This window comes from Anas platyrhynchos, chromosome 5 (assembly GCF_047663525.1).
Source record: "Anas platyrhynchos isolate ZD024472 breed Pekin duck chromosome 5, IASCAAS_PekinDuck_T2T, whole genome shotgun sequence".
In the NCBI taxonomy this organism is placed as follows: Eukaryota; Metazoa; Chordata; class Aves; order Anseriformes; family Anatidae; genus Anas; species Anas platyrhynchos.
The window spans coordinates 44,371,764-44,383,923 of NC_092591.1; the positions used below are offsets into that span (position 1 = coordinate 44,371,764).

A 12,160-nucleotide genomic window follows, 5' to 3' on the forward strand; every position below is an offset into this window, starting at 1 on the left:
TGATACCATTATTTATGCCAGGCTTTGATGCAGAACATTTATTCATATGTAAGTTTTAAAAAATATGCTTGTGAACCAGTGCATAGAAAAATAGTATGCCATCATTGTTTGTGTAATTCTTTATCTAATAATCACAGAATTGTCTAGGTTGGAAGAGACCTCAAGATCATCAAGTCCAACCTCTGACCTAACACTAACAAGTCCTCCACTAAACCATATCACTAAGCTCTACATCTAAACGTCTTTTAAAGACCTCCAGGGAGGGTGACTCCACCACTTCCCTGGGCAGCCTGTTCCAATGTCTAACAACCCTCTCAGTAAAAAAAGTTCTTCCTAACATCCAACCTAAAACTCCCCTGGTGCAACTTTAGCCCATTCCCCCTCGTCCTGTCACCAGGCACGTGGGAGAACAGACCAACCCCCACCTCTCTACAGCCTCCTTTACTGTACTTATAAAGTACATTAATGTCGCCCCTGAGCCTCCTTTCCTCCGCGCTGAACAAGCCCAGCTCCCTCAGCCGCTCCTCATAGGACTTGTTCTCCAGACGCTTCACCAGCTTTGTCGTCCTTCTCTGGGCTCTTTTGAGCACCTCCATGTCCTTCTTGTAGTGAGGGGCCCAAAACTGAACACAGTACTCGAGGTGCGGCCTCACCAGAGCTGAGTACAGAGGGACAATCACTTCCCTAGACTTGCTGGCCACACTGCTGCTTACGCAAGCCAGGATGCTGTTGGCCTTCTTGGCCACCTGAGCACATTGCTGGCTCATATTCAGCCAACTATCAACCAATACTCCCAGGTTGTTCTCTGCCAGGCAGCTTTCCAACCACTCATCTCCCAGCCTGTAGCTCTGCTTGGGGTTATTGCACCCCAGGTGCAGGACCCGGCACCTGGCCTTGTTGAACTTCATGCAGTTGACCTCAGCCCATCGGTGCAGCCTATCCAGATCCTCCTGCAGAACCTTCCTACCCTCAAGCAGATCGACACAAGCACCTAATTTGGTGTCATCTGTGAACTTACTGAGGGTGCACTCAATGCCCTCATCCAGATCATTGATAAAGATATTAAAGAGGACCGGCCCCAGTACTGAGCCCTGGGGAACACCACTAGTGACCGGCCTCCAACTGGATTTGACGCCATTCACCACGACTCTTTGGGCGACGAAGTGTACGCCAGTCCAAGCCACGAGCAGACAGTTTATTGAGGAGAATGCTGTGGGAAACGGTGTCAAAAGCCTTGCTGAAGTCAAGGTAGACCACATCCACAGCCTTTCCCTCATCCTCCAAGCATGTCACTTTGTCATAGAAGGAGATCAGGTTCGTCAAGCAGGACCTGCCTTTCAGAAACCCATGCTGACTGTGCCTGATCACCTGGTTGCCCTGTAAGTGCCACATGATGACTCTCAAGATAATCTGCTCCATGAGCTTCCCTGGCACTGAGGTCAAACTGACAGGCCTATAGTTTCCCAGGTCTGCCCTCTGGACCTTCTTGTAGATGGGCGTCACATTTGCTAGCTGCCAGTCGACTGGGACCTCCCCCTATAGCCAGGACTGTTGATAAATGATGGTAAGCAGCTTGGCCAGCTCCTCTGCCAGTTCTCTCAGTATCCTTGGGTGGGTCCCATCTGGCCACATCGACTTGCGCACATCCAAGTGCCGTAGCAGGTCGCCAACCACTTCTTCATGGATAGTGCGGGCTGCATTCTGCTCCCCATTCCCTTCCACCAGCTCAGGGTACTGGGTATCCAGAGAGCAACTGGTTTTGCCGCTAAAGACTGAGGCATAGAAGGCATTAAGCACCTCTGCCTTTTCCTCATCTTTCGTAACTAAGTTCCCCCCCGCATCCAGTAAAGGATGGAGATTCTCCTTAGTCCTCCATTTTGCATTAATGTATTTGTAAAAACATTTTTTGTTGTCTTTGACGGCAGTCACCAGATTGAGCTCCAGATGAGCTTTGGCCTTTCTAATTTTGTCCCTTCACTGCTTCGCAACATCCTTGTAGTCCTCCTCAGTGGCCCACCCTCTTTTCCAAAGATTGTAAACCCCCTTTTTTCTCCTAAGCTCAGGCTGCAACTCTCTGTTGAGCCAGGCCGTTCTTCTTCCACACTGGCTCGTCTTTGGGCACGTGGGGACAGACTGCTCCTGCGCCATTAAGATTTCCTTCTTGAAGAGCGCCCAGCCTTCCTGGACTCCTCTGCCCTTCAGAACCGCCTTCCAAGGAACTCTCCCAACCAGAGTCCTGAACGGTTCAAAGTCGGCCCTCCAGAAGTCCAATACAGCGGTTTTTCTGTTCCCCTTCCCGGCTTCTCCAGGAACGGAGAACTCTACCATTTCATGGTCACTCTGCCCAAGACAGTTTCCAACCACCACATCTCCCGCCAGTCCTTTTCTGTTTGTGAAGAGAAGGTCTAGCGGGGCACCCCCCTGGTAGGCTCACTAACCAGCTGCATCAGGAAACTGAATCTTCCACGCTCTCTAGAAACCTCATAGACTGCTTTCTCTGGACTGTGTTGTGCTTCCAGGATATATCTGGGAACTTGAAGTCCCCCACAAGAACAAGCGCTGATGATTTCGCAACTTTTGTCAGCTGCCTGTAGAACTCCTCCTCAGTCTCCTCATCCTGGTTCGGCAGCCTATAACAGACCCCCAGCAGGATGCTTGCCTTGTTGGCCTTCCTGCTGATCCTAACCCATAAGGACTCAACCTTATCATTCCCAGCCTCAAGTTCCATGACATCAAAACTCTCTCTGATATAGAGAGCCACACCACCACCCCTTCCATGCTGCCCATCCCTTCTGAAGAGCCTACAGCCAGGCATTGCAGCACTCCAGTCATGAGTGGTCCCACTATGTTTCTGTGATGGCAACCAAGTCGTAGCCTTCCAGCCGCACGATGGCTTCCCTCATCCTGTTTGTTACCTATGCTGCATGCATTAGTGTAGATGCAATTCAGTTGGGCCATTGCTTTCTCTTCCAGCCTTGCCGTTGTTCCCCCTGGCACAGCTCTAACAAGCCTTGTTTCAGCCCTGTCCCCCTTATCACCTAGTTTAAAGCCCTCCCAATGAGCCCTGCCAGCTCCCGGCCGAGGATCCATTTTCCCCTTAAGAGATAGGGACCCGTCTGCCGCCATCAGGCCGGGTGCCGAGTAAAGCACCCCATGGTCAAAAAAAAATATATTTCTGTGTTGACACCAGCCTCTGAGCCACGTGTTTATCAGGTGGGTTTTCCGTGTCCTGTCTGTACCCCTCCCTGCCATCATAGGGATGGATGAAAACACCACCTGTACTCCCGCTCCATCCACTAACCATCCCAGTCCCCTAAAGTCCCGTTTGATGGTCTTCAGGCTTCTCTCTTCAATGTCATCACTGCCAGCCTAGACTATTAAAAGAGCATAATAGAGGGGCGAACCAGGCTGGGAAGCTTTCTGGCAATGTCCCTGACCCTGGCCCCAGGGAGGCAGCAGACTTCCCTACGGGTAGGGTCAGGCTGACAAATAGGTCCCTCTGTTCCCCTGACTGTTGTGACCGCCCACAACAATCACCCTTCTTTCTGTCCTGGTGGAGGCAGTCCTGAGGCGTGGAATCGACTTCCTCGCCCTTGGCATCCTCCTGGGTAGACTTTCTACCTCTTCCTCAGCTACTGGCCTCTCAAGCTCCAGGGCCTCAAACCTGTTGCGTAAGGGCACCTGGGAAGGTGGGGCCAGTGGGGGGGGGGCATCGCCTGCGATGTCGAGCATGGACCTGTTTCCATTCCTCCTCAACTCCTAGGTCCTCTCCCTCTGCCCGACGGCGACAGGGCAGGGGGTCCACCCCCACTTGGGGTGTCTCATCCCAGCACCTGTCCTTCAGGCCGCGCAGGGAGTCACTCCCGCTCACACTCCCTGATATCCCTCAACCTCTCGACCCCCTCCTTGAGTTGTGCCACGAGGCAGACCAGGTCATCCACCTGCTCGCACCTCACACACACAGTGTCTCTGCCCCCCGCAGGTGGTAGCAACAGGCTCAGGCACTCCCTGCACCCGGAGACCTGAACTGCCGCAGTTTTGAGTCAGGGTGTGAAAAGACTTCCTACATTGCAGTATTGCAGGTGAGCTAGCGGTAGTCCGCCGTTAGAGGAGGTGTTCGTATGGGCGGGGGGGCGGGGGGGGAAGCGCTCTGCCCTTCCTGCTCGCCCTGCCTGCGCGAACTGCCGCGCTAACTGCCGCGCCACTCCCTTCTGACGCGCCACGCCTTGTTTGCCCGTCCTGGTCGCCGCGCTCCCTAGGGGCAGCTTTTGAACGGCTGGGGAGGGGGCGCTGCTGTCTCCGCCTTCGCCTCGTCAGCCTCCGTCACGAGGGCTGCCGGGTCCTGACGGCTCCCTCAAGTAGGCTCGATGCCGGAAACATTAGCCCTGCCTGGCCCGATCGCCTCGTTTGTAAGCCAGAGTGGGGTAAAAATATATTGGTTAAATTTTGAAGTTTGGATTAAATTCTGATGATGATGATGATGATGATTATTATTATTATTATTATTATTATTTATTTATTTATTTATTTATTTATGGAAACAAACATCTGGACATCTAGAGAATATATCAGTTATTACATCAAAGAAATTTTCATGCATTTTTTAAAAATTGATAGCAGTCCCAATGTATTCATTGTATACTGTGTACTTTTTGTACCTGCAGCAGAGAAGTATGTATTTTGAGACTGGCTGTATCCAGAAGACATTTCTTATTTTCACATCAGTTCTGTTCAAGAGGGGCAGATGGCAGTACGAACCATTTAAACCATTTATCACAAACTTCAGTGGACATGCATTTTTCCTTATCCTTAGTGTTAATGGTCATACATATTTCATGTGCATTTAATGGAATGTCTTATTTTGTGAAGAGAGGGGGTGGTGCTGCGAGCTCTGCCTTTGCTGGTACTCAGGTTTCTCCTGTTTATCAGAGGATAAAATGCTTGAGGTCTTTCAGGACCAAAATGATCTCAAATTGTCTCGTATTCTTCCCTAGGGATGATTTTTTTGTTAGTAATAACTTTGGTGTTACATGCCACTTGGCAGGGGCAGTAGCTGACTGGAACTTTGAAGAGACAAGATGCGTCTTAGAAGTTGTTCCTCTCTCTATGGTGTTTGAAACCCTAATCAAAGGTTTTTCAAGCAGCTATCACATCAACAGAGTGCCCCTAGGTAGTGTCATCTGTCTTGAAGAGAAACTATATAAAGCTGCAGCCTGGCACTTAGATAGCAAAGATACAAAATAGGTTATATCTTGGTAGAATTGCCTCTTGTGGGACAGACATAGCTGAAAGGGCACAGAGTGTCAAGGGAAGAATTATATTTAAATGTTCCATTTCATCCATTGTCCAGTGTGGAACTCTTTCTTCGCACGTGTACAGAGAGGAGGGGAAAAAAAAAAAAAAAAGTAGCAGGGCATGCATAAGGAAAGAAAGAGTACTTACTTAAATCACTTAGAAACATTTAGTAAGGAATCACAGGTGGATGCTTCTACTGCTGTGAATGTTGAGACAGATCTGATGGATTCTGCTGTGACAGCTGGTAGAGGTTGCTGTTAGAAGACTCTTTCATCATCACAGATGACCAGGAAAGTGAAATTTGCAGCAGTTAAATGGCAAATCTTCATCACATGAGATACAGAATATAATATAAAACAATTTGTAAAGTGAGATTAATGTTTAAAGTATATTTTTGCTTGCTTACCATGATTACCTAAAGGAAGTAAGAATGCTGTTAATCATGGTTTCTTTCTCTACATGTGCCATGCATATTCATTTGCCTGTGATATTTAACTATTGTACTTTTACTTGTTTGGGTGTCTACTGCACCAAACATTTGTCTCTGCATGACTGACAGACATTAATTTTAAAAGGACTTCTGTTGATTCCACTGAAGCAGGATACAGAGCAGTGGGAGTAGCCTACTTACGGTATGTACAATGCGGTCTAATTTTAACACCTTCTACTGGTTAAATGCAGTACAGTATTTCTTATTTTTTTCACAGAACTAAGCTGATCTAATAAGATACCTGTCCTGAACCTGTGTTGTACAGAGCCAACCCTGGGTTTTAACAAAGCCCTCTCAATTCTGGAATTCAAAGAGATATTGTATGGAGCTACCCAACTGGCTCTGGAAGGAGTTGCTCAAAGGTGAGCAGTTTTCTGCTCTGGTTTAGGAATGGTAGAGACTGATTCCTGCGGGCATATTCATGTGTCTTTGCACTTGCTCTCCCACTCCCTGAACTTGGTATCCGGGTTCTGCTTAGCATAAGTGCATGGAAACAACTTGGATGTAGGACAGTAATTGAACCAATGAGCCCTTCCACAGTGGCAGAGACACCTCCAGCAGTGCTGAAGAAATAAGCATCTACCCAGCCATGAAAGGCTAGCTCTGCAATCACAAGGCCCAGACCAACTGGGAGGAGCAGAAGTGCTGAAAAGGAGTCTGCAACTGTGCAGGCCATTAGTTATCACTGAGCAAGCTCAGTATTTCCACTCAGGCCATCTGGGATTGGTATAGCTCAGCTTCAGTTTCTTGTGCCCCGTATGGAAATCCTTGCCATGTAGGTCCTGCAATTTTTATGTCCTACATTCAGGACTGGTTCAGTGCAGACCCCAGGTGACTCCAAGTGTTTGTACTGTGCTCCACAGCCCCTTTGTTATTGGTCCACATTATCACAGAATCAGAGAATTTCTAGGTTGGAAGAGACCTCCAAGATCATCGAGTCCAACCTCTGACCTAACACTAACAAGTCCTCCACTAAACCATATCCCTAAGCTCTACATCTAAACGTCTTTTAAAGACCTCCAGGGATGATGACTCCACCACTTCCCTGGGCAGCCTGTTCCAATGTCTAACAACCCTTTTGGTAAAGAAGTTCTTCCTAAGATCCAACCTAAAACTCCCCTGGCACAACTTAACCTGTTCCCCCTCATCCTGTCACCAGGCACGTGGGAGAACAGACCAACCCCCACCTCGCTACAGCCTCCTTTAAGGTACCTGTAGAGAGCAATAAGGTCGCCCCGAGCCTCCTCTTCTCCAGGAGGAACAAGCGGCTCCCTCAGCCACTCTTTGTGGGATTTGTTCTCCAGACCCCTCACCAGCTTCATTGCCCTTCTCTGGACTCGCTCAAGCACCTCGATGTCCTTCTTGTAGAGAGGGGCCCAAAACTGAACACAGTACTCGAGGTGCGGCCTCACCAGAGCCGACTACAGGGGGACAATCACTTCCCTAGCCCTGCTGGCCACACTGCTTCTTATACAAGCCAGGATGCCGTTGGCTTTCTCGGCCACCTGAGCACACTGCTGGCTCATATTCAGCCCACTATCAACCAATACTCCCAGGTCCGTCTCTGCCAGGCAGCTTTCCAACCATTCCTCTCCCAGTCTGTAGCTCTGCTTGGGGTTATTGCACCCCAGGTGCAGGACCTGGCACTTGGCCTTGTTGAACTTCATGCAGTTGACCTCAGCCCATCGGTGCAGCCTATCCAGATCCTCCTGCAGAACCTTCCTACCCTCAAGCAGATCGACACAAGCACCTAATTTGGTGTCATCTGTGAACTTACTGAGGGTGCACTCAATGCCCTCATCCAGATCATTGATAAAGATATTAAAGAGGACCGGCCCCAGTACTGAGCCCTGGGGAACACCACTAGTGACCGGCCTCCAACTGGATTTGACGCCATTCACCACGACTCTTTGGGCCCGGCTATCCAGCCAGTCTCTAACTCAACGAAGCATATGCCAGTCCAAGCCAAGTGCAGCCAGTTTCTTGAGGAGAATGCTGTGGGAAACGGTGTCAAAAGCCTTGCTGAAGTCAAGGTAGACCACATCCACAGCCTTTCCCTCGTCTACCAAGCGCATCACTTTGTCATAGAAGGAGATCAGGTTCGTCAAGCAGGACCTGCCTTTCAGAAACCCATGCTGACTGGGCCTGATCGCCTGCTTGCCCTGCAAGTGCTGCGTGATGACTCAAGATAATCTGCTCCATGAGCTTCCCTGGCACTGAGGTCAAACTGACAGGCCTATAGTTTCCCGGGTCTGCCCTCCAGCCCTTCATGTAGATGGGCGTCATGTTTGCTAGCCACCAGTCAACTGGGACATCCCCCGATAGCCAGGACTGCAGATAAATGATGGAAAGCGGCTTGGCCAGCTCCTCTGCCAGTTCTCTCAGTACCCTCGGGTGGATCCCATCCGGCCCCATCGACTTGCGCACATCCAAGTGCCATAGCAGGTCGCTAACCATTTATTCGTGGATAGTGAGGGCCACATCCTGCTCCCCATCCCCTTCCGCCAGCTCAGGGTACTGGGTATCTGGAGAACAACCAGTATTGCCTCTAAAGACTGAGGCAAAGAAGGCATTAAGCACCTCCGCCTTTTCCTCATCTTTTGTAACAAGGTTTCCCCCCGCATCCAGTAAAGGATGGAGATTCTCCTTAATCCTCCGTTTTGCATTGATATATTTGTAAAAAGATTTTTTGTTGTCTTTAACGGCAGTCACCAGATTGAGCTCCAGATGAGCTTTGGCCTTTCTAATTTTGTCCCTTCACTGCTTCGCAACATCCTTGTAGTCCTCCTCAGTGGCCCACCCTCTTTTCCAAAGATTGTAAACCCCCTTTTTTCTCCTAAGCTCAGGCTGCAACTCTCTGTTGAGCCAGGCCGTTCTTCTTCCACACTGGCTCGTCTTTGGGCACGTGGGGACAGACCGCTCCTGCGCCATTAAGATTTCCCTCTTGAAGAGCGCCCAGCCTTCCTGGACTCCTCTGCCCTTCAGAACCGCCTCCCAAGGGACTCTACCAACCAGTGTCCTGAGCAGCTCAAAGTCAGTCCTCCGGAACTCCAGTACAGCGGTTTTACTGGTCCCCTTCCTGGCCTCGCCAAGAATAGAGAACTCCACCATTTCGTGGTCACTCTGCCCAAGACAGCTTCCGACCACCACATATCCCACCAGTCCTTCTCTGTTTGTGAAGAGAAGGTCTAGCGGGGCGCCACCCCTGGTAGGCTCACTAACCAGCTGCATCAGGAAACTACCTTCCACAGAAACCTCCTAGACTGCTTTCTCTGGGCTGTGTTGTGCTTCCAGGATATGTCAGGGAAGTTGAAGTCCCCCATGAGAACAAGCGCCGATGATTTTGCAACTTCTGTCAGTTGCCTGTAGAACTCCTCCTCAGTCTCCTCATCCTGGTTCGGCGGTCTATAACAGACCCCGACCAGGACGCTAGCCTTGTTGGCCTTCCCGCTGGTCCTAACCCAAAGGGACTCAACCTTGCCATTCCCAGCCTTGAGTTCCACAACATCGAAAGATTCTCTAATATAGAGAGCCAAACCACCACCCCTTCTGTGCTGGCTGTCCCTTCTGAAGAGCTTATAGCCAGTCATTGCAGCACTCCAGTCATGAGACTGGTCCTACCACGTCTCCGTGACGGCAACCAAGTCGTAGCCTGCCTGCCGCACGATGGCTTCCAGCTCCTCCTGTTTGTTACCCATGCTGTGTGCATTGGTGTAGATGCACTTCAGCTGGGCCATTGCCTTATCCCCCGGCCTTGCCATTGTTCCCCCTGGCACAGCTCTAACAAGCCTTGAGCGAATGAACGGCTGTGCGAACGGCTGTGTGGTGCTTAGCTGCCAGCTAGGGGAAACCATGACAACAGCAATGTAGTCATGTAACCAAATTGAAGCCAAAACTTTCAGCGCAGTCCTTGACCTGAACAGGGAGTGAGGATCCGTATCCTGGCATTTATACGTGATAGTTTATGTGCAGCCAAAGTAAATATTGCAGTCGGAGGTCATGGCGCTAGATTTTTAAAAGTCCGGCATAAAGAAGAGATCTCAGAAAAGCAAATTTAAGCAACATTAATGTCAAGCAAAGTCTTTCTGATTGCTATATTCTTTATCTGTCGTGACTAGACAGATGAAAATCTATGACGGCAATTCTGCCTTTTAGGTCATTTTCTTTTTTATTTTATTTAAGTTTATTGATCTTATTTCAACAGGCTCTGTACTAATTTTCCTCACAGAATGACTAGCAGAAATATGAGCCTTACGTGCCTTTTGTATTTAATTCATTAGGTCAACTCTAACCACTAAGCCAGGTTATTTCTATTAGCGATAAGGAGCAATTGAACCTTAAACATTGAAACCTAGGTTGATGAGCCTATTCTACAAGGTCTCATGACTCCACACATGTGAAGTGAAATCTGCCAGGTGGGGATCATTTGACCTTTGCTATAAAGGAAGCATGAGGAGTATGGGAAGACTTGCCACTCTAGGGGAGTATGAGGTTCAGGTTACTTAGGGTGCTTTTCTACTGTCCTCGTGAAATGGAATCAGTGTTCCTAAGTAGGCTGCTTTTTCATCGTGTTTTCTACAATCTCTGTGGAATAGTTTGGGACACTCTATGAGCTAGTAACATCGGTGGTGACTACTCAGAATGGGAAAACCCTGGTGGTGCTACTTCCCCATGAAGTTGTTTGGTAGTAAGTAAAATTCAGAAGCTGGCAGGTAAGTGCTCCTGGGTTAAAAATTTGGTATGGGTTGGGGAGCTTGAGAATTTCTTTGACTGTGTCTGTAACAGGGCCCTGAGTCCTCCAATATATTGATGTTATCAAATCTAGCATCCGCTACTAAGACTAAAGAACAATATCACAGATTATCTTCACTCAATCAAATCTGCTTTCCACAGGTAGCAATCATTTATGGCACCAATTTGGTCAGCTAGATGTACAGAACAGGGAAAACCTTAAAACATCTAAGATATTGCTTATCTTCTCAAAACGATGTTGTGATGTGATTAACTCCTGTCCCTCAGGAGACATACAGTATGGTATAATTGCCATGCTCGTGCAGTCTGGTTTGTCAAAGATATAATCGCTTCGTGTTTTTTTTCTGAGTGTATGAAAACACAGCTTCATATAAAAGCCTGCCTCCTGGAAGTGAGATGTAAAAATGAGGTGAAGTTGGTAAAGCATAAAGAAGCTAGATAATGCTTGTCAGTTCTTGTAAAAAATTAGTTCTTATTCTTGAATGCTTACTTTGAAAAGTAAGTATGTGCTGAAAGTTGCATGTTGATCGTTTGATTCTGCAAAGCTATCATATCTGTGTCTGAATTAAGTCCTAGTTGCAAAAGTATGCCTCTGCACTAAGTGGGCAAAGACAGCGTAGAAGAGAATAAAGGGGATTTGTCTGATTTTATTTTTTACATATTTTTTTTGTTAGTAACTGTGGACCTTGTTTTTTTATTATTATTTCTTTTTTTTGTTCCATTTCCAGCTTGGATTTCTTGAATGCTTCTCACGTTCAGCCATGGGGGATAAGCAAAACACAGGTACTGAGAAAGCGTATTTACACTAAGATTTAGGATTTGTCTCTCCTATCTTAAATTGAGGTTCATAACGAACTATTTTAGGTTTAATGCCTTTAGGTTCTCATCCTCAGGCATATATCTTAAGAGTGCATGGCATAGATCAGATGCATGCCACTGTACCAGTGCCTTATTTCTCTCTGATAAAAATACACGCTAAAAGTCTCTGTGGAAATTTAAAATTAAGTTGCCGTTTACAAAGAGGGGTTTATATTGACTTGATTGCATTTAAGACTATCGCTGGTCGACTTAAAACTACCTCCTAGTGGACATGTAGCTTTTAGATAACTTTTAATTCTTATTTTTTAATTTCAAGGAAAAAAGGATGGGTAATTAGATTTTCGAATCAAGGCAGTACTATTCCACATACCTACAGGCATCTTTGGAACTTGGGGTTTTTAAAGTTTCTGTCATGTGATCAAGGATAACAGATCCTTTAGTCCTCCAGGGCCCCTTTAGTCCTCCAGGGCCCCTTTAGTCCTCCAGGGCCCCTTTAGTCCTCCAGGGCCCCTTTAGTCCTCCAGGGCCCCTTTAGTCCTCCAGGGCCCCTTTAGTCCTCCAGGGCCCCTTTAGTCCTCCAGGGCCCCTTTAGTCCTCCAGGGCCCCTTTAGTCCTCCAGGGCCCCTTTAGTCCTCCAGGGCCCCTTTAGTCCTCCAGGGCCCCTTTAGTCCTCCAGGGCCCCTTTAGTCCTCCAGGGCCCCTTTAGTCCTCCAGGGCCCCTTTAGTCCTCCAGGGCCCCTTTAGTCCTCCAGGGCCCCTTTAGTCCTCCAGGGCCCCTTTAGTCCTCCAGGGCCCCTTTAGTCC

At 48.3% G+C, this 12,160-nt stretch overlaps 1 long non-coding RNA gene across 2 annotated transcripts in view; it reads left to right on the forward strand.

Moving 5' to 3' along the window:
* The first annotated feature begins 4,171 nt into the window (after positions 1-4,171).
* Positions 4,172-12,160, forward strand: part of LOC113843889 (uncharacterized) — a 45,472-nt gene continuing 37,483 nt past the window's right edge. The window contains exons 1-2 of one of the 2 annotated variants that reach the window (XR_011809757.1): positions 4,172-6,147; positions 11,266-11,320. This is a non-coding gene — a long non-coding RNA (uncharacterized lncRNA). The other variant, XR_011809756.1, reaches the window with a different exon arrangement.